The sequence below is a fragment of the Canis lupus genome, chromosome 6 (genome assembly GCF_048164855.1).
Source record: "Canis lupus baileyi chromosome 6, mCanLup2.hap1, whole genome shotgun sequence".
NCBI classification, from domain to species: Eukaryota; Metazoa; Chordata; class Mammalia; order Carnivora; family Canidae; genus Canis; species Canis lupus.
Window position 1 is genome coordinate 20358700 of NC_132843.1, and position 21168 is coordinate 20379867.

A 21168-nucleotide genomic window follows, 5' to 3' on the forward strand; every position below is an offset into this window, starting at 1 on the left:
GGGGCAGAGGAAGAGGGAGGAGCAGACTCCCAGCCAAGCAGGGATCCCAAACTGGGGCTTGATCCCGGGATACCTGGGTCATGACCTGAGACAAAGGCTCAGCCATGTACCTGGGCTGAGCCACCCAGGCACCCCTGAAAAGTTAATTTCAACAAAGTTTGCTTAGTTTTGATGGGGTTATTCATGTTATCTTGTAAAAGAGGTTGAGAACCCTTTATTGCCAAATACTGTATTAATGCAAACTAGAACTTGGCCTTTCTTGCTATTAAAATGGCAAATAATCTTGACATATTTAATCTTCATAGGTAGTAAAATGGTTCCTCTTTACCTCTGTATAATATGTCCAAATACAAGTCTACTCACTAGGATAATTTTCTGTGCTTTTTACTACTTTACTACTTTATCAAGTCTTTTTTTTTTTTTTTTTTTAAGACTACATCTGTTCACTTGTGAAAGTGCTAAGGTCAGAGATGGGGTTGCACATGAACAGACAGACGTTGAGACTGTTGGCATGCAGGGATCAATACCTGTGAAGAGAGTATGTTAGAAGCAGAGGCAGGCACAAGGTGAAATCCCACAGACACAAGCAGGAATTGCCGACGCTAGACCCCCAGCACTTCAACCAACCCCATAGGGAGTTCTGGAACGTGGCTCATCACGATATCCAACGTTAGGCCAAATTGGCCAGGCTTTCTACCTGGGATCACTGGATATGGGCCATCCTTGAAAAGAATGTGCTTGGACTAGGCAACAGAATGCTTGAGGCTGCATGCTGACACATGGACAACAATGCTCTCCCTGAACAGCAACCTGAACAGCTCATCCTCATGTCCACCACAATTCTCTGCAGTCACATACCCTCTCCTATGCTCATTTTCAAATACCGTTATTGTATTCAATAGGTGGCCAAGCACTTTATCTCAGGAAACCAAGGATCCTCTCTTACGAAGGTAAGAAAGCTCTTGAAAGGGCACCTCGGTAGCTTAGTGGTTGAGCAAATCTGTCTTTGGCTCAGTTTGTGATCCCGGGAACCTGAGATCAAGTCCTGCATCAGGCTCCGTACAGGAATCCTGCTTCTCCCTCTACTTATGTCTCTACCTCTCTCTGTGTCTCTCATTAATAAATAAAATCTTAAAAAAAAAAAAAAAAAAAAAAAAGCAAGCTCTTGGCACAACTCCTGATTTTGCCTTCGAGGGCAGAATCTGTTTAGAAGGACAAATTTCAATGTATTTGTTATGTAAAGCTAACTGAGATTTCCCATTTAGCCTCTGGATAAATCAAATATATATATTTTTTTGCCTTATTCAAAGGGGAATGACTATAAAAGATAGGGCATATTTGGTATGTTCTTTCTCAGCTCAACACAATTGTAAGAACAGTATTTTAAGTTAGGTGACAGGATAAGTGTATTGATTAAATATTCATAAAAGTGTTTAAGATTATACCCTCTTACTGTGTTTCTTAAAGCTGGTCCCCAGATCAGCAGCATCAGCATTACCTGGGACCTTGTTAGAAATGCAGATTCTAGAGCCCCACTCAGAGCTATCAAATGAGAGATTCTTAGGGTGGAACCCAGCAATCTGATAAGGTTTGAAAACTATTGTTTTACAGAGCTCTTTGAGAGACCCTAGACTATTTGTTATAACACCCATTATAAATTCCTACCCTCAGGAGAAACCGGAAAGATTTACAGATTTCATTGCAATAAAGAATTTTATACTCCTTTGTTTTTAGGTTATCGGTTACTTAAGTTAATCACAGCAGTTAGCCCCATTATCAAACAGAGTTCAGTCTAACCCTGATTCTTGCCTGAAAACGAAGCTACAGGCATGATTTTGTATTTTCAACACAGAAAGATGGTCTCAGCAACTCATGGAAGGTCCATTTCAGAATTTAAGGCAAAAACTCACAGATCAGGCCTTGGAGCTTTTGGGTGGGTGACATCACTTAGACAATTCATTATTCCTGAAAACCATCAGGATTTGCAAAACTATTCTAAAAGCAGACAAGCTCATGAAAAAGTTTATATCAGACTAAATGAACCAGTGAGAAATTTCGCTGTAGCCATTCTAATGTATTTAGTATTTTTAGTGTCTTATTTTTTAATCAGTATAGGAGAAAATTCTTTTAAAAAAAAAATCTCTCAAATTAGTAGAGCATGCTTCTGTGGATTAAAATTAACCATTTGGTAAACTTCTTGTTGACCTCAGAATTCAGATGCTGTTACAGAATCTCCTTACTTTAAATGAAAATATGGCTATTTGCCTCTCATTTTAAGGAAGACATGGTAATATACATTTATTCAAGGAGTCTGTCCTTACTAGGATACAACTAACAAATGGTGTCACTAAGATCATATATCTAGCCTATCCTATCTGTAAAGGATTCCTATTTGATATTGTATAACAAGCTTACCAATAAAAATCATACTTGATGTATGGAACCAATGGCTATCAAATCCTTCTAGGAAAACTGCTATGGAACTTGTTCTATTATTTAGGTTACAGTGATAAGAAAGGCCACTTTCCAGGAGTCAGTAGCTTTTTAAATTTTGGGACTATCTAGGAGATAACATTTCACCCCAACCTATAAGCACTGTAGGTACTGCTAGTAAAATCTCATAAAGGGAGATTCTTGACCTTGCTTTCCAAGACTCAAAACAGAGGCTTTTAAAAGTCCAGGCCAAGGGCAGCCCAGGTGGCTCAGCGGTTTAGCGCCGCCTTCAACCCAGGGCGTGATCCTGGAGACCTGGGATCGAGTCCCGCGTTGGGCTCCCTGCATGGAGCCTGCTTCTCCCTCTGCCTGTGTCTCTGCCTCTCTCTCTCTGTCCCTTGTGAATAAATAAGTAAAACCTTAAAAAAAAAAAAAAAAGTCCAAGCCAAGGTTCTTTTAAAAAACTAAAATAGTTATTTTTTTTCATTACTTTACAACAGACTGCACGCTGCAAGAGTTGTAAACACATAAAAGGCCAAGACCTTATTACTAATAAACTTTAGAGATTATGTAGGGATGAGAAAACAGTGGAAAAAATTCAAAATCTGGAAATAAAATCTTGATAGCAGATATCTTTTCAGTGTCATTGTTTAAGGATTCTATAAATATCTAGGAGAACGCATCTATATAGGACTTTATTATTTAATATTTAATCAGAATACTGATACGTTGAAATTGCATGATGTGTAAATTTGTTGAGTAAGAGTGCTCACCTTTGTAAGCCATTAGCTACTTTTTAAATCTATTCATACAAATTTCAGCAATGCTGGACCGCCTTGACTAGAGAAGTCTATTTTTCAAATTCTCTTTGAATCAGCTTTAGTAGGTAGGTTATTGGTTTTCTCATTAATGAGTTGAATAGAATCTTTGACATGAGCTCATTTTACATTTGCCAAAAAAAAAAAAAAAAAGGTTTTTTACTTTTGAAAATCTTGCGTGATACTTGGGATCAGGTAGGTTTTGGAATTTAGAAGTCAGATTTTAGAAGGTGCAGAAATGTATTTTTTATATGTATTTTTATATTCTAGATATAGATAACTCCCCAGCAGTATGTGGGACAGCACCCCATATGCAAACATCTTAGTATGTCTTCAGTGAAACATATTTGTGCTTCATAGGGTGAAAGATTATAAAGGTTACATAAAAATTACATGAAGATTATAAAAAGATTATTTCAGGTTTGATTCTACCAATGAAAAATCTCAGGACAGGTCAGAATGCTACCAAATGAATTATGAGAGATTTGTCAGTTTTCAGCACTTGTTGGATTTTGGTAGGCAATTAAGGGATTGCCTGCAATTTCTATTACCATCTCAAACTACATTTATCCAGTTTCAGGGGATTCATGTCAAAGATAATAAGAAAAAGAGGAAGTGTGAAGCCTTAGAAACCATTTATAATTTAATATCCTAGAATGCAATCCAATATGAGTCATTTCTTTGAGTAATAGTCAGAAAATGTAACATTCTCAAAATAATGGCTAGTGCTTCATGATCCATGTTGAAAAAGACTTCATAATCAAGAACCCCAGTAATCAAATAGCAAACAAGACTGAAAACATGAAAGGTATAAATCAAATTTTCTGAAGTTTAAAATAGGTAACTTTTCCTATAGCAATATTTCACTGCAAATATAAACCTTACATAAAACGAGTATTTTTCAGTTTTTAAGTGAAATGCTTCAAAGCAACACATTCAGAAAAACTAAATGCCAATTTATTAATAGCAAGATGAAAAGGGCTTTGTCAAGATGTGAGAAATATACTCTTCAATGAAGAAGTATGATCTCTACACTGGGGATTAAAAATTAGAGACCAAGTTAAAATATGGATAAGTCTACAAAAACAGGAGTAGAACATAAGAGGAAGTTTTACTACAAAGAACTCTATTGTACCTTATATCTCAACTTTTTCATAATTTATGTAATAGTTTGAATATTGAAGACTTTGATTTAAATTTCAAAATACTAATTAAAAGTTCCTTAACTTTCTTCCCAGCAGGTGTGTGTGTGTGTGTGTGTGTGTGTGTGTGTGTGTGTGTGTTTTAAGGAAAGGATCAAGAGGAAGACAGAGACTTTTGGCTTTTTAAAATGATATTTAGGATTATTCCCTTATTTCTTCCCTTCTTGTTCCACAAATTTACCAGAAGGACAAAATGATCTAGAAAGAAAAGATGAGAGGGGAGCTCCAGACAAACTAGAGAGCTGGGGTCAAACACCCCACAGTGTAAGTTGTTCTCCTTTGGTTGCCAGATTGATCCACACATTTGAATGTCCTGGTACCATCTGAAGGAAAACTGGAAGACTGGCATTTTGGTCCCAGTTACCGAGCCCCCTGCCAGGATGGAGCAACCTCACTCATCTCTGCTAGACTGAGCAAACTGATCTTGGCACATGGGCCTTACTCGGTAACACAGGCCATTCTCCATACTCTCTCAGCCCCCAAGGGAAGTTTAACATCCTTAACGGACTCTGTTCTGCCACTGTCTTAAGTATTTGTAAAAATGAGCTGTGTATCTTGTATTATCCACCACCTAAACATACTCTAACAAATATGCTCCCACCGTATAATTTTCACACCTAACAATCCACACTCCAACAGTATTACTAGAACTCCTGAAACAGGATTTGGTTTGGAAATGCAAAGGGAGGGAAAAAAGCCTTTGCTGATTCAAAGTTCTCCCTACATGCCATCACTCTCAAAACATATCCTATTAAAAAATAGGACAGCCCGAATCATTTTTAACACTGAGGAATATTTATCAAATGCTTAATGAAGGATTTATTTGAAAAGCTATACACCGAAACTTTCAATATGGTGAGAAAATTTTATAAACCATTAATAATCCTTCATATCTGATAATTTAGGAGCCAGCTGTTCTTTATGTGTTACAATTCACCTTTCCTCTAGAAACAGATCTGTGGCTTAATTTACATTTTGTATTTAATACGTGTACACTCTTAATATATTTAAAATACATTATTCTCAGTCTTTAAATCGAGGATTTGTCCAGGATACTTTCTCTGCTGTCATCCGCCTGTTCAAATTTTCCATACACTGTTCAGGTATTAGCTTTCTATAAGGACAACCCCTTGTGATATTCTCTCTACAGGTTTTCCTTCAACACAAGGCTTAGCATGTAATTATTTTGTTCATGTATGTTCATTACTCCAGCTAGATTATAAGCGTAACCCCCAACTGGCCTCTAGATCAGTAGGCTACTTACTAGGGAAGAAGGGAAAAGGGAAATAAGGCTTGATAAAATACTAAGGAGTCAATGATTTTGCACAGTGAAGGAGGTGGTCAAGGTTTATCAATTGGGAGCTTCTCTTCGGATGCCTAAGAATAAGATGAACTCCACAGAACTCTCCAAAACTGTAGCACTTACAAGACGGACAAGAGGGAGACCAGAGCATGACAGCATCATTCCCCTGAGGGAGTACACATCATAAAAGAATCCAACACCTTCAGCCCAAGTCCACACACACACACATACACACACACGTCTATGCATCATCAGAAAAGAGAGATCACTAAAACTAAAATATCAACTTTGTACTTGAAGTATGAATTGTAGCATCTTCAGACTAAGGAGTCTGAAAAATCTGTACAATTGGGATAGCCTGATGCCCACAAACTGCTGTTTTCATGCAATCAGTATGGGTGAAGAACAGAGATTCCCAAAAAAGGTAGCAAGCTGGAACCAGGATGACAAGCCAGGAGAATCCAGTCAGGTCCTGGACAGGACACTGGCCTGGACTGCAAGGAGGTAATTCATTCATTTGAAGACAGCTGGAAATTAGTATTGGATCATGCTGCGTATTTTCTAGTTACTATGGCTCTAAGACAAGTGGCAGGTATACCTGTGGTAATTTCAGTACCTGTGTGTCACATCTCCCAGCCATCCCAACAGAGCCTCACCACCACTCTTCCTTCGGTATAGTCTCTTCCTGTTACATCTAGGGAGGGGAGGGAAAAAGCCAAGAGTGCTGCACAGGTACTCCAAGTCCACTCACGTTCTCCCACTTCTCCTGATTTCAACAGATGCCTTACTACAGCCCTAGCTGCCTGCCATCCTATAGGAATGCTCTGCTACCAGGCACAGATTTTGCTGCTCACGTACTTCACTTACCCCCTCAGAAGGTCAATGCTGACTGCGGTCCACAGCCAAGTAGTTATTTTGCCTCCCATACAACTAGCTGCTGCCCACACTTCTGCAGCAACTGTCATTGCCTGACTTGTCAGATGGCTCTCTGCTCAGTTTTCCATTGGATGTATGTGGCAGATTGCTTGTAAAAAAAGTAAGGACCTCTCTTCACCCTTCCCCTTCCTTCCTTCCTTCCTTCCTTCCTTCCTTCCTTCCTTCCTTCCTTCCTTCCTTCCTTCCTTCCTTCCTTCCTTCCTTCCTTCCTTCCTTTTCATTAAAAAGTAGAATCTATTTCCCTGTCCCTTGAATCTGGGTTGGACTTGCAACTTGCTTTGGCAAACAGCATGTAGCAGAGGTGACATGTGCCTTACCTACTTTGGCTTCTTAGACCTCCACAGCCCCAAGAGAAAAGGCCCAGCTAGCTCGCCCTAGAGTGCCAGACCACATGAACCAGTCACCGCTTTCAGCCCAGGTGACAGAAAGCTAACTCTCAGAGGCAAGGAATCCTAACTGGCCTGCAGCTCTTCCCACAGACACAGGACGCAGCCATCCAGTTGGGGCCAGCCTCAAGTGCTGACCCACAGAGTACAGGTCACATACTTGGTTATTTTAAGTCATTAAATTTGGGGTTGGTTTGTTACACGGTAATTAACAGAATATGCTATTGCATACCCATGGTAAGCTGCCCACATAGCAAGTAGCTCTAGATCAGTTAACACTTTATATGGTAGACCTATTTGAGCCTTCTATATAGTAGGATATATCCTTATGTATTAGAATATTAAAAGTGTTTCATTACAATACTGTATTATTTTACTAGGCTATTATATTGAAGTATATTACATTATTATAGATCCTTTTTTAGAGCACACAGATATTCCAGGGGAAGCCACATCCATGGTGGGGATAAAATGGGAAGGAGGGTATTACACTTTATGCTGCTCAGTCCATTCCCCTTGCTAAACTTTATTCTCCCTTCTGATTTTTCTCCAAATTACTCCTGTCTGGCATTCACTTAGTTTCCAGATCTTTCACGTGTATCTTTATGTACTTTTAGCATTTAGGAGGCCTACAGATATAAGTACCTAAATTGGCTATCGAGAGCAAGAAAATTTATTCTCTCATATACCAAGAAATCCAGATGTTGAGTTCCAGATTTGCTTAGTTCAGCAGCTCTAAAATAGCACCAGGAGTTTATCTTTCCACACAACTGTTTAAGACATCAGCTTGGCCCTCAGAATAGCTCTCTCCTGGGCACCAAATTGTTGCCATGAATATAGATCTCAGGTCTACAATGGTGACATCTCTTCTTAAGTAGGTCTTTTTAAGAGCCAGAACGGGTTTCCCAGAAGTCCACCTGGAGAATTCCTCTCAGATCCTATTGGCTAGAATTGCATCACAAGCCTTTTTCTAAATCAGTCATTGGCAACTGGTACGGCATAATCAAGATTGGCTCCAGTAAGCATGAACTGCTTTAACAGTGTTTACTGGAATACTTAACCCCTATGTAGGAATGATCATTTTTATCATGTTCAGAGGCTCTATGTAATTTGGCATATTTGGCCTAAGAGCCCACTTTCTGCTCACTTGAGGACTCTGGGAACAAAATTTTTCCTAAGTCTTTGCATCCACACAGTCAATATTCCCCATTATGTGTGGTTTCAGATAAGCACTACTGTGTAATTGGAATCAGAGGTGCCCACAATTGCACTCCCTGGTTTCACTTTCAACTCAAATTCAGCTCAGATTTGGTCCTTGGACCAGTAGCATCAGCATCCACCTGGAATGTTTTTGGCCCCATCCCAGATTAGTGCATCAGAAAAACTGATAAGACCCAGCTGTGTTTGATTTATTAAGTCTTTTAAGTCATTCAGATGCTCCCTAATAGTGAGAACCACTGTACTCTGTTTTAGCAATCTTATTTGGAGAAGACATTCTTGGCCTCAGACTCTCCATCTTTAAAATGGGGTCATAAGATCTCTTCAAGTGTTATTGCAAAAATTAAGAAACTATATGTAAAATACTTAGTGCAATGACTGACAGACATATTAAGTATGGTGTTGGCACATATAAACATAATAAATGTTAGCATATCTTCACATATAGCTATGTATTCTTAAGATATATATACAGCTATAAAGGTATATAAATACATGAAATGGATTATTAAACTTTTTAAATGCATAATCTGTTATTTTGTTGATTTTCTAGATTTTTGGTTTTATTCTTAATATAGTACATAGGTCAAAAATATAAAAACCTTATAAAATAGCAGCTCCTTGGTTGTATTACCACCACTTAAGTATGTTTTAGCTAACTTATTTTCGTATTATTAAACACGCGGACTTTATTTGTTAATTTATCAATTTTAGACATTCCTATCATGAGGATGAAGATTTCATTTTCTTATATCACCTCCAGTTCCTAATGCTTTACTTTTTGACTCTTATTGCCATATTTAGCAAATATTCTTTATACTACTAGGACTCTAAATATAGGGGGTTTGGGGAGCTTTTTTTTTTTAACCAATTTACCATGACGATGTTTGTTGCTCTTTTGGAGGTAACAATTACTTGTATTCCAACAGCTCAGGAAAATTCTTCTCAGTAATACTTCCTACGCAAATACATCAGGTAAACTATCTGTTCCATTCTTCCCTAGAGAACATTCTCCTGGAGTTTGAATTGGTTGTAAAGATTTCCCCACCACATTCTTACTTTATGTTGGAGGACCTCTTTCCTGACCCCCAGCTCATCTTCACTTGGTGCCATACATTCTGGTGGTGTACATCTTTCAGGAACTTCCGGAGAAGGGATTCAACATAGGTTAAGATTTTGAGTTCTTGCACATTCAAAAGTTTTCATTGGGGATCCCTGGGTGGCGCAGCGGTTTGGCGCCTGCCTTTGGCCCAGGGCGCGATCCTGGAGACCCGGGATCGAATCCCACGTCGGGCTCCCGGTGCATGGAGCCTGCTTCTCCCTCTGCCTGTGTCTCTGCCTCTCTCTCTCTCTCTGTGACTATCATAAATAAATTAAAAAAAAAAAAAAAGTTTTCATTTGGACATTTGAGGGTCCACTTGATTGTGATTAGAATCTCAGGTTAAAAAGCATTTTTCATCAGAATTACAAGGTCTCTCCCTAGCACTTACTACCTTCTAGGGTTCAATGCCATGTTTTTTCCCCCCAATTCACTATAGTTTTCTGTAAGTTTTAATCTTCAGGGTGTTATTACTGAATAATAGATCTTCATAGACCTCTTTATTCACTGTAGCAGGCACTCTGAGGGCCCTTCACTCTTGGGAAGTTTTCTATCATTTCTTTGATAACTTTCTCTCCTCTAGTTTTTGTTCTCTTTATGGACTACTAGATATCAGATGCTCTGGTACCTAGAGGTCTCATTTCTATCCCATTATGCCCCCCCCCCTTGTTTTGTTTTTTTTTTTTTTTGCTATTTCAGCGTTTTTGTCTATTTTTTTTTTTTAATTATCAGATCACAAGTTTGTCTTTCAGATTAAAAAAAAAATGTTCTCTGCACTGCTTCTACCTCCAATTTTCTCCTGTTTGTTTTGGTTCATTTTCATGTTAGAGGCGTTCTTCAAATAGCTTATGGTCCTTTGATAGCCTTACATAATTTAGAATGAGGGATTAAATAAAATGCAGTTTTGGTGTTTGACCAATTTTTGAGACTTTGGATTTTACTTGTAGGATAGTCAGAATGCGAACTGGATAATTCTTTGCAGACCTTCCAACAAGTGTCATTACCTGTTTCATATGGTTTCTTAGGTGGGGGAAAACAACTTCCCATTTTCTGCCCAGGCATACAAGTTCCAAAAAATCAGATGACACATGGAACTAATGTAACATTGTGTATCAACTATACTTCAGTTAAGATGACACCCCCTCCCCAATTAGATGAAAAGAGCTGGAAAGGCTGCCATTCAGTTTTGTAAATTTATACCTAATCTCCAACTGTTCCTTCAGGGCAAAAACATCAAGAAGTTAGCCCATTGCACAGAAACGTGACCGATATTCTATAGTGACCCACATTTCACAAGCTACTTTATAATTTGGATACATCTTTGGTTTCCCTTATGCATCTAATAGCACCTGTTAATGTACTGAACAGTGTTCTCCCAAATTTCATATGTTGAAGTCCTAAGCCCAAGTACCACAGAATGGGATATTTGGAGATAGGGCCTTTAAAGAGTTAAGGAAAGAGGAGGCCTTTAGGGTAAGCCTTGATCCAATCTGTTTCTGTAAGAGGAAATCAGCACAAAGGAGAAACATCAGGAATTCTGTACAAATGAAAAGTCACTTAAGGACACAGGGAGAAAGTGGCCATCTGCAAGCCAAAGGGAAAAGCCTCGGAAGAAACCAATCCCGCCAATGCCTTGATCTTGACTTCCAGCGTCTAAAGCTATGAGAAAATAATTTCATTCACCCCGTCCATAGTATTTGGTCATGGCAGCCCTGGCAAGCTATTCCACTACCCACCTATACTAAGTTACTAATCAGTATTCATTACTGAATAACTGATTTGACTAACTGATGCCCTGTCCATATGCTCTTATCTACTACTAGGGGGTCATCTATGAGATGTTCCCATATATACTAGTAACTTCCCTCATTCCTGGAAGCCAAGGGAGTATGGAGGGCAGGCCATAGTTCACACTCCTGGAGCCACACTCCATCAACAAGGGCCCAGTGGTGGTCCAGCTTCCTCCCCACTGATGGGACAATTCCAACATGTGCCTCTCAGCTTCCCGGCAGAGCTGAGCACCTTTTGCCCACTACAGTCCCACTGTTGGATCTTAAAGCTGGGGATCCCTGGGTGGCGCAGCGGTTTGGCGCCTGCCTTTGGCCCAGGGCGCGATCCTGGAGACCTGGGATCGAATCCCACGTCAGGCTCCCGGTGCATGGAGCCTGCTTCTCCCTCTGCCTGTGTCTCTGCCTCTCTCTCTCTCTGTGACTATCATAAATAAATAAATTAAAAAAAAAAGGGATCTTAAAGCTGAAGGATTACATGGGGAGAAATCCAAAGGAAAAAACACAACACCAATTATTTCAAAATACATTATCCTTTATTTCTACTACGTTAATAAAAATTTGATTTGCTGCTGCTCCTGCCTTTTCTTACAGGTGTCATCTGTAAAGGGCTACTCTCAAATCAGACTCAAGTCACATAGAAGGCTTGCATAAGGGATTGAAAAGGAGAATTAGAAATATATTCATTTTATTATACCGTAAAATATTAAAGTTTCTACTATCTTATGTTATTAGATTTAGAAATTTGAATTTTATCAGTATAAGACATTTTGTTATACCAGTGACTCATGTCTGTTGAGGTGGCTGTGGAATGCCATTCCTCTAATATTTGGAACATGAAGTCTCAGAGTGGTATTTCATGGTGTTTTCCCCTCTACAATCAGCAAGGACTTTCGTAAAACTACAGATTACAGAGAGGGCACTACTATCAGGAAAGTTTGACAACAAGAAGACCTAATGTTCAAAGAAAATAAACAGTATCATGATGCTGATTTTAATTCCACTTAGGCTGAATCTATAATCTCCTTCAATCTAGAATATCTCTCCCCTGGTAATTCACTCTTTTCATACCTAGTATCTTAGCTTCCATTGCCTCCAAAGCAGATTGGATTCAAGTAGTTATTTGGGAAGCTAGAAGTAGCCCAGTAGAAGGAGAAAATGGATAAACCAAAGCTTCCAAAGATGAGATTTTCCAAAAGAGACCAAATTTAATTTAAAGAGTTTAAACGAGAAGAGACCAAGATGTCTAACAGGTTAAGATTACACCACACATGTGTATCCACTAATAGAAAAAAATAACCAAGAACAAGGTTTTTCACACCACTAATTGTGGTCTGAGAACAGCAGAAGTCTAAAATGGTGAAGGCAGGAAGAGAATTTGAGTGGTCCAAGGGCAGGCTTGGTGCCTTGTGTTCAATACTATACATCCCATGCCTGTAACAGTGCCTGGATATAGGAGTCAACAGGGAAGATCTACAGGAGGAAGGATTCAATAAAACAAGGAGAGCCTCGGGGTTCCCAAAAGCCTCATTTCATTAGGAAGTTAAAAAATTTAAACAAGATCTTTCTGAAACTCTGACAAACATGGCAAGAACAAATTGGCAATATATCCAGTGGAAGCAGTTCTCCTAAAAAGGCCACGGGTTTGTAAATGCATATAAGAATATTTCTGGGGCAGCCCCGGTGGCTCAGTGGTTTAGCGCCGCCTGCAGCCCGGGGTGTGATCCTGGAGACCCGGGATCGAGTCCCATGTGGGGCTCCCTGCATGGAGCCTGCTTTTCCCTCTGCCTATGTCTCTGTGCCTCTTTCTCTCTGAATAAATAAATACATAAATATTTAAAAAAATAATAAAGAATATTTCTGAATAGAGAAGAAGGGCAAGGGGATCCCCCACTCTGAAATGTGAAAAATAATGTGAAAATATCAAGTATTACCAAAGAAAAACTTATTTTTATTAATATTTGGAAGCTAAGTCTTTTAGTCTACTATGGCCCCACTTGCTAAAATTATAGCATTAACAGGTTATTATTATGTGCAATTAGTAGCATGAGTAGGCATGTATACAAAGGAGATAGAAGTCCTATATTTGGATAACATATATTATACAAAAATCTGAACATTCAAAATGATTGGAATCTTAGAACCTTAAGGACCCACTCCCAGAGTCTGAATGCCCAGGTTTGGAACCCAGCTCCACAAGGCATTAGTTAAATAACCTAGAGCAATGCTCCATTTTCTCATCTGTAGAATGGGAATAATACCCCCTAACTACCAGGTTATCATTAGGGTAAGAGGAGATTCCTGGAAAGCATAATAAATGTCTGACACATGGAATTACGGGGCAGGTGTCTCCCCTTCAGCACAGGGACTTTCCTTAGTTAAGATCCAATTCAGTCGCAGCTGATAATTTAGCCTTTACTTTGGGGCTGGTCACTGTGCAAAGTGCTTTGCATGTATTCCCCAATTCTAATATGTATTACCCATCAAAACACCTAACGTGCCATTATCTTCTTTGGCAGCCCACATTGAACAAAGAACTCAAGCACTATCATTAGTTTTTAGGGTTTTTTGTTTTTTTTTTAACAGGAGTTGCCATTTTCAGGTTTCTCAACTATAGTTTTGAAATGGTTACTTTTCTTTAACTGATGCGCAGCCAAATAGATGGAGTCGTGATTGATCTCACGTTCTTGGTCTTGAACCATCATCGCAGCTAACCTGGGTCTGTTTTCCATCGGAAGTCTGTCTTCCAAAATATTAAATACCATTTGCAACTTCGGGTTGAATAATCCTAACAGCAAAATTGAAACGCAGGGTTTGCTATCCATAACCTCCTTCCAGTTAACCTATGAGCCAATTATTTAAATATGGTCCTAGACTTTATTTATTTATTTATTTATTTATTTTTTGGTCCTAGACTTTAAACTTACCTGGCCGATAGTCATCTCATGTAATTTTTACGCTCAAAGATTTTAGCTACAAAATGGATAAAGTCTGGGCAGCCCAGGTGGCTCATTGGTTTAGTGCTGCCTTTGGCCTGGGGCGTGATCCTGGAGACCCGGGATCGAGTCCCACGTCGGGCTCCCTGCATGGAGCCTGCTTCTCCCTCTGCCTCACTCTCTCCCTCTTTCTCTGTCTCTCATGAGTAAATAATTCTTTTTTTAAGAAGTGGGTAAAGCCTTACAGTATCGTAAGGATTAAATGCAAACTCACTGAAAATACTGAGTGTCTTACACTCTGGGAGTAGTAGGCACTGGGATAGTTTTCCTTTCCCTCATTCAATTAATAGTGGTGCTTGCTTGGCCTGCTGCCCCCCCCCCCCCCAATGTCCTCCTGATACTGAGGTCGCAGTGCCACTGCAGAAACAGAAAGGCGTCATTGGCTTTTAGCTCCGCTTTTCAAAAGGATCAGCGTGTTACTCCTGCTTAAGCAACAATTCCCAGCGTCCAGGCAACGGAGAGCGACCCCCCCCCCCCCCGCCCCAGGACGCGGCGCGCTCCTGCACCTGCCGCGGGCCAGGCCCACGCGAGCCCCGCCGCTCGGCTGACCCGGTGGCGCCCGCAGGCTGCCCTGCGCCCCTCTCGGCTCCGGGCCGCCGCGGGAGCTCAGCGCTCACCTTCCCCGCAGGGGTGAAAAGGGCCCTTCTTGGCGCCCGGATCCAGCTCAGGAGCCCGGGCCTCCCTTACCCGCGCGGGGCGCTTGCAGAATGGGAAGGGCCGCAGCTCGCTCCCGCTTTACCCTCCCGCGGTTCTGACTCAGAAGGCGACCCCCGGGGCGGGGAGAGGGGGGGTGAGCAATCAGCAAGGCCTGGGGCCCAGCACCGAGCCCCGCGTCCTGGTGGTCACTCGGTGTCAGGGGTGGCCTGGGCAGCGCGGTGCACGGTACCAAGGCCGTGGAGAACCACCGCTTCCCACGGGCCTGCTCCGAACCCCACCCCCCAACCTACAGGGTAGACAGATCCCCATTCCCAGTGGGGCTCCTGCCCCTTCTAATGCTCCTCTTTCTTTTTCTTTGGCTCCCCCGCAGACTCCAGGAACCTGCCAGGTCTCAGCAGTTTCTCAGGAGCCTTAATGGGGGCAAGGGTTCTCAGCACCCCTCCTTCACCCCTCTCCCACGCTCAGATCCCCCTCTGGCCCGCTGCTGAGACGGGGAGGTCTCGTGCACGCAGTTAAACAATTCGACTCCACGGAGAGAAAGCAGGATCGGTCCAGCTGGTCGCGTCCGATAGAAGTGTAAAAATAGAACCATTTTCTAAATGACTTTCTTTTCTTACAACTGTTAGTTTTGGCAACGTGCACTCCACAAACACCTCAATGCTTTTTTTTTTTTTTTTCCACCAAAACATAACAACTGAAAATAACACCCAAAGATATTTCTTCCCCGGGGCCAGTTTCCAAGGCCTACTAGGCCACGCTTTTAAAATATTATTCATAAATCAGTGGATGAAATAAGAGTCATGGACAGTCTATTCTTTATTCACATTCTCCCAAAGACACTGTATGTTTCTCAAGAAATATCTGAGAAATAAAATGAAATGGTATAGTATTTTTTTTTCCAAAGAGAAATGATTTTGGTAAACAGCATTATCTTGAAAGTGACTAGTTCTTTTTAATGCTTATCATGCTTTCCTTGTATTCAGTTTAAATGTCACACATCACCATCTATAGGTGGGCTATTGTCAGTGACCTTTATATTATGTTGAAAAAGCACCAGGAATTTCTTTTTTTTTTTTTTCCTGTATTTTCAAAGAAATGGGGGGGGGACCTTCAACCCCACTCTTTCGCTGCCAGAAACGTGTGTGGAGCTCAGTGTTCCCTGTTGTATGACATCACAGTCGTCATCAATAAATATTGATGACAACTTCAACAGAATACTGTGGATCCCTTCCGCTAACCTCCAAATATATGAGGGGGTGGGGGGCTCTTCTTAAGTTTTGTATGCACTTCTGCCTCTGCACAAGATGTAACCTTAACCTAGGCTCCCATGGATTCATAAATAATGCAAGAGAAGCATTTATGCCAGAACATAAATTTGAGTCCTAAAGTGCTTTTTGAAAAACGTATATATATATATACAAGGAGAATTGGCCCTGACTAGCAATAGAAATGTTACACAATTAAATGCTAATGATTCAAGCTGGGTGCTTATGTTTTGGATTACTTGCTAAATAGGGTTAGCATTTAAATGGTCAGTTTTGAAGTTAACAAACAGCCATTAAGATGCATCGGGGGAGTTCTTGGGTTTTCTGCAGCTATTGTTTTAATCTGGCTGGCTACAGACTCACCAAAACTGCAGAAATGGGATTTACATTAGTGAAGGCTATTTTTGTTAGTGGGAGGGGCGAAACCTTTTCTTCAAAATAAATAAATAAAAGGGATGGTCTGGAGAGCCTAACATGTGGGAAAAACTAAATCTTCCAGCCAGACTCGCCAGCTCGGAGATTTGCATTGTCATTCCCTCCTTGCCCTCGAAGGCTTCCATGCAAATGTTGTAGTTCCCAAGCATTTGCCTTGCACGTTGCTCACGGCATCTCAGCCCCTCTCAAAGGATTCCGTGGAGACTGAGCCAACTGTCTATAAGATTCATTATTGTAGACTTTCTGGGGTTAATACCCAAAAATCCTCTCCCGTGGCGGTACAAGTCAGAGGAGGAACGGAGGGGAAAATCACATGAAAATTCCTAAAGGCATTGTCTGCTGAAAAGAGGGCAATAATTAAGAGATAATGTGAAAGGGGAGAGAACATTCTCACAGGATAATGGTCTCCTGCTGCTAAAAGAATGCCAACGCAAAGCCAGCACCATTTATGGAAAATAAATGTCATGGCGAGGGAGGTTAAGACATTTACTTTCAAATCAGAAGAGCCAGTCCCTTGGCAGAGTCCTGTTATTCCAAATTATCAAAGCTGATTGAATTGTTTTATCCAATAGCTGATCGTGCAGAAGAGAGCTGCTCACTATGTCATTAGGGCTGCAGAATTAGAGGCCCTCTGTTAGATGATGGATGGATGGATGGATAGATAGATAGATAGATGATAGATAGATAGATGATAGAACGAACACTGGTTCTGTCTTGAGCTGGTTAAGAGAGGTGCAAGTACAGCATAATTTTTAACAAGGTCTCCACCAGGCTGTGCTCAGAGTGATTCCAACTGCTTAGCATCAGCGTGCATTCTATAAAAGCTTTCTAAGAGCAATGCCCTTTCCTTTGCTAAATGAGAATGAAATTGCTCCAGAGGTGCAGACTGAAGGATAAGGGATCTGAGTAAGGACAGGGAGGAGGCAGTCTTTATAGTGGAAATATTTTAGGGCAAGCAGGGGCCTTTCAGTACCCTCAAATCACACGCATGACTAATTGCAGAGCTGTAGTTCACTGAGTGAATTCTAAAGGAATTGCCAGATTATTTCAAATGCCTACAGATGAGACTCAGACTGCAACATGGTTAGGTGTTTTTGGCTATCCATGGAATGGCACATCAATTTATTGCTCAAAAAGAACACACTAATACAATCAATTTTTTTTCATACAAACAATGCTCAAGTTTTATTTAGTCATGTCAAAGAAGCATAGCCAGTGTCACTTGTTCTGCACTTGTGTGATATTATATGATCATAATTCACCATAAATGAAGTTGAAAAGGTATATAAACGCTATATAGTTAAAGATATAAAGTTATATAAAGCTCTAAAGTTATATGAAATATTTGGTAAATGTCTATATAGAGATTTTATGTCAGATGTCTCTGGACACATAAATATGAACAAGGTACATTCAAGGTATTTGTAACCCAGGGAAAGGAGGAAAACTACCTATTTTTATCAAAAATAAAGGAAGTGTGGTAATCCAAAAGAAAGAAATACTAAGAAAACCCAGGAGACATCAATCAATTCTAGTTAGAACAATTGTGGACAGCTTCCAGAGAGGCTTGTGGCTGCCAAGAACATGACTAAATCAGAACCCCAGCTAGCTTCCCACATCACTCAGGGTAAAGCCAAAGTCCTTCCTGTGACCTAGAAGGTCCTACACTGATATGCTACCATTCTTTTCTGGTTCACTCAAGATATACTGACCACTTCCCTGCTGTTGCCTCGGGGCCTTTACACCTGCTGTTCCCTCTGCTTCAAATACACTTTCCCAAATAGACTCATCTCCATGACTTCCTTCATCACTCTTCAGATCTTAACTCAAATGTTCCCCTTCTCAGTAGGGCCTTTCTTGGCCACCATTCTTGACACCGGAATTTCTCTTTGCACCTCTCCCCCACCAACACTCCCATTCTGCACTCTTTTCTTCTCTTTACCATTTACCAGATTCTGTAGTATTATATCTTTTGCTTATTTTCTGCTCCCCTCAAGAGTGTAAGCGTTATAGAGGAGACAGAAATGTTTTTATCCTTTGCTCAGAAGGTCCATAGTAGGCATTCTTAATTGAATTCTTACATGGATAGCTTCATTATTTTCATGTTTCATGGGAGGATTTTATTGTAGGAACTCTAACTCTATACCTGGTGATGTAATGCTTTTTCTGTAAAATGTCCCCTTGGAACATGATGGAATGTCTTTAAACAATATGGTTTCTCTGAGCTATTCCATCAGACCAAAATAGAAACTATCTCCTAACACAAACAAATCATTGCATTTTCCATCTGAAAAACAAAGGTGTTCACGATAATCGTAATTTGAGCAATATCAACCATTTAAGCAGTGCATACTATGTGCAAGGCACATTAATTGATCAATAATTAAGTAATTACTTACAGAGTTTTTAATATATGCCAGTCCCTGGGAGTATATAGTGAATAAGAAATACAAATTATTTTGTTTCTCTCTAAAGTCCCTCCATAATCTGGTCCACCTACGTATTCAATTGCCAAATATGTCTTGAGCGCTTACTATGTGCCAGGCATAGTACAATAAATCTTCCCTTTCCTACAATATTTTCTTCCACTTTGCAAAGTGAACCTTCAAAAGCTAGCCTTCTCATGTTCTTTTAAGTATCCATGACATATTCATTCCCGCAGCTGTTCGCGCTCTCCTTCCTGGCAATTCTTCTCTGTACTTGCTCTTTGCCGCTCCTGGGTGGTGTCCCAGTTTCACACGGTCTGGTCTCTTTTCTTTAGCCACCTTCATCCTGAGTTCACTTTAGCCCTTAACACATCCTCCTGCATGCCACCTTGTCACTCTTCCTCTGAACTTGACTTCACATCAGAATTACCTGGAAACACTTTTTTTTTTTTTAATTTTTATTTATTTATGATAGTCACAGAGAGAGAGAGAGGGGCAGAGACACAGGCAGAGGGAGAAGCAGGCTCCATGCACCGGGAGCCTGACGTGGGATTCGATCCCGGGTCTCCAGGATCGCGCCCTGGGCCAAAGGCAGGCGCCAAACCGCTGTGCCACCCAGGGATCCCTGGAAACACTTTTTTAAGTAACAGTTAAATTATTCTAGGAAATGACCCAAAAATCCCTGATTTAGACCCAAAGTTGAAAACAAATCCCTTTTCAAACAATAAAACTAAATTTAGGAGGGATGCTAGTATCATTTGCTTTACATTATAATGTTGAGTATAACAGGAGGGGATCATTCAACAAAGTGGCAATTTTCATCTTGAATAATTGTTGCCCACCAGTTTAGACAAAACCCTGGGAATATTAGCTAAAACTATGTCAAATGTCTGCTAGAGTCTTCATTCCTTATTTGTACTACAAGATAATGAACTATGTGATACATGAGTACCAACTCACCCATTTCATTCATAGTTCCATGATTTGGGGATGGCAAAAATGTTAAAAAGAAGTTAAAGACATACAATAAATAAGGAATTTTAGCTGTAATTTGCTGCCTTTCCTCCAGTGTGGCAGGTTTTTCATGAAAATAATCAGAGCTTGGGGTATTTATGAACTTTAACTCTTAATTTTTATAACTGTCATAAGGATTTCTGGATGAATAAATGTCTTTTCTGTTAAAAAAAATGTTTTTCTTTGTCTCCTCTTCAATTTCTTTCATAAGTCTTATATAGTTTTATCAAACTCAACACACCAAAAGACAAATATCCCAGTTTAGAAATAGGTAGACATTTTTCCAAAAAAAACCATCCAGATGGATAACAGACACATGAAAATATGCTCAACATCACTCATCATCAGGGAAATACAAATCAAAACCATGATGAGATATTTTCTCACACCTGTTAAAATGGCTAAAATTAACAACACAGGCAACAACAGGTGCTGGTGAAGTTGTGGACAAAGGAGAACCCTCTTGCATTGTTGGTGGGAATGTAAACTGGTACAGCCACTCTGGAGAATAGTATGAAGGTTCTTTCTCAAAATGTTTAAAACAGAACTACCCTGTATTCCCGCAACTGCACTACGAGGTATTTACCCAAAGGATACAAAAATACAGATTTGAAGGAATTCATGCTCTCCGATGTTTTAGCAGCATAATCAACAATAGCCAAACTACCGAGAAAGCCCAAATGTCCATCAACTGGTGAATGGATAAAGAAGATGCGGCATACATATACAATGGAATATTGCTCAGCCATCAAAAAGAATGAAATCTTGCCATTTTCGATGACACAGATGGAGCTAGGGTATGTTATACTAAGGATGATGATGATGATGATGATGATAATAATAATAAAAGTTAGGAGAGAAAAAATAAAAAAATAAAGCTATTGTTTTATAGGCAAAAAATGTTTTAGAACAATTGGAAGGTTCAGGTTATTTTTTAAGTAATCATTATTTTTTTTAAGATTTATTTATTTATTCATGACAGAGAAAGAGAGAGAGAGAGAGAGGCAGAGGAAGAAGCAGACTCTGTGCAGGGAGCCTGACGTGGGACTCGATCCCGGGTCTCCAGGATCACACCCCGGGCTGAAGGCAGCGCTAAACCGCTGGGCCACTGGGGCTGCCCAATCATTTTTTTTTTTAAGTATTTTTTGAGGCACCTGGGTGGCTCAGTCAGCTAAACATCTGACTTCTGCTCA

The 21168-nt window shown here is 40.2% G+C and overlaps 1 long non-coding RNA gene across 1 annotated transcript in view; it reads right to left on the minus strand.

Annotated features, from left to right (window-relative positions):
• Positions 1-14491, minus strand: part of LOC140634666 (uncharacterized) — a 174115-nt gene extending 159624 nt beyond the window's left edge. Inside the window, exon 1 of the long non-coding RNA XR_012032067.1 lies at positions 14110-14491. This is a non-coding gene — a long non-coding RNA (uncharacterized lncRNA). The remainder of the gene's footprint in view (positions 1-14109) is intronic.
• Between the last annotated feature and the right edge of the window lie 6677 nt (positions 14492-21168).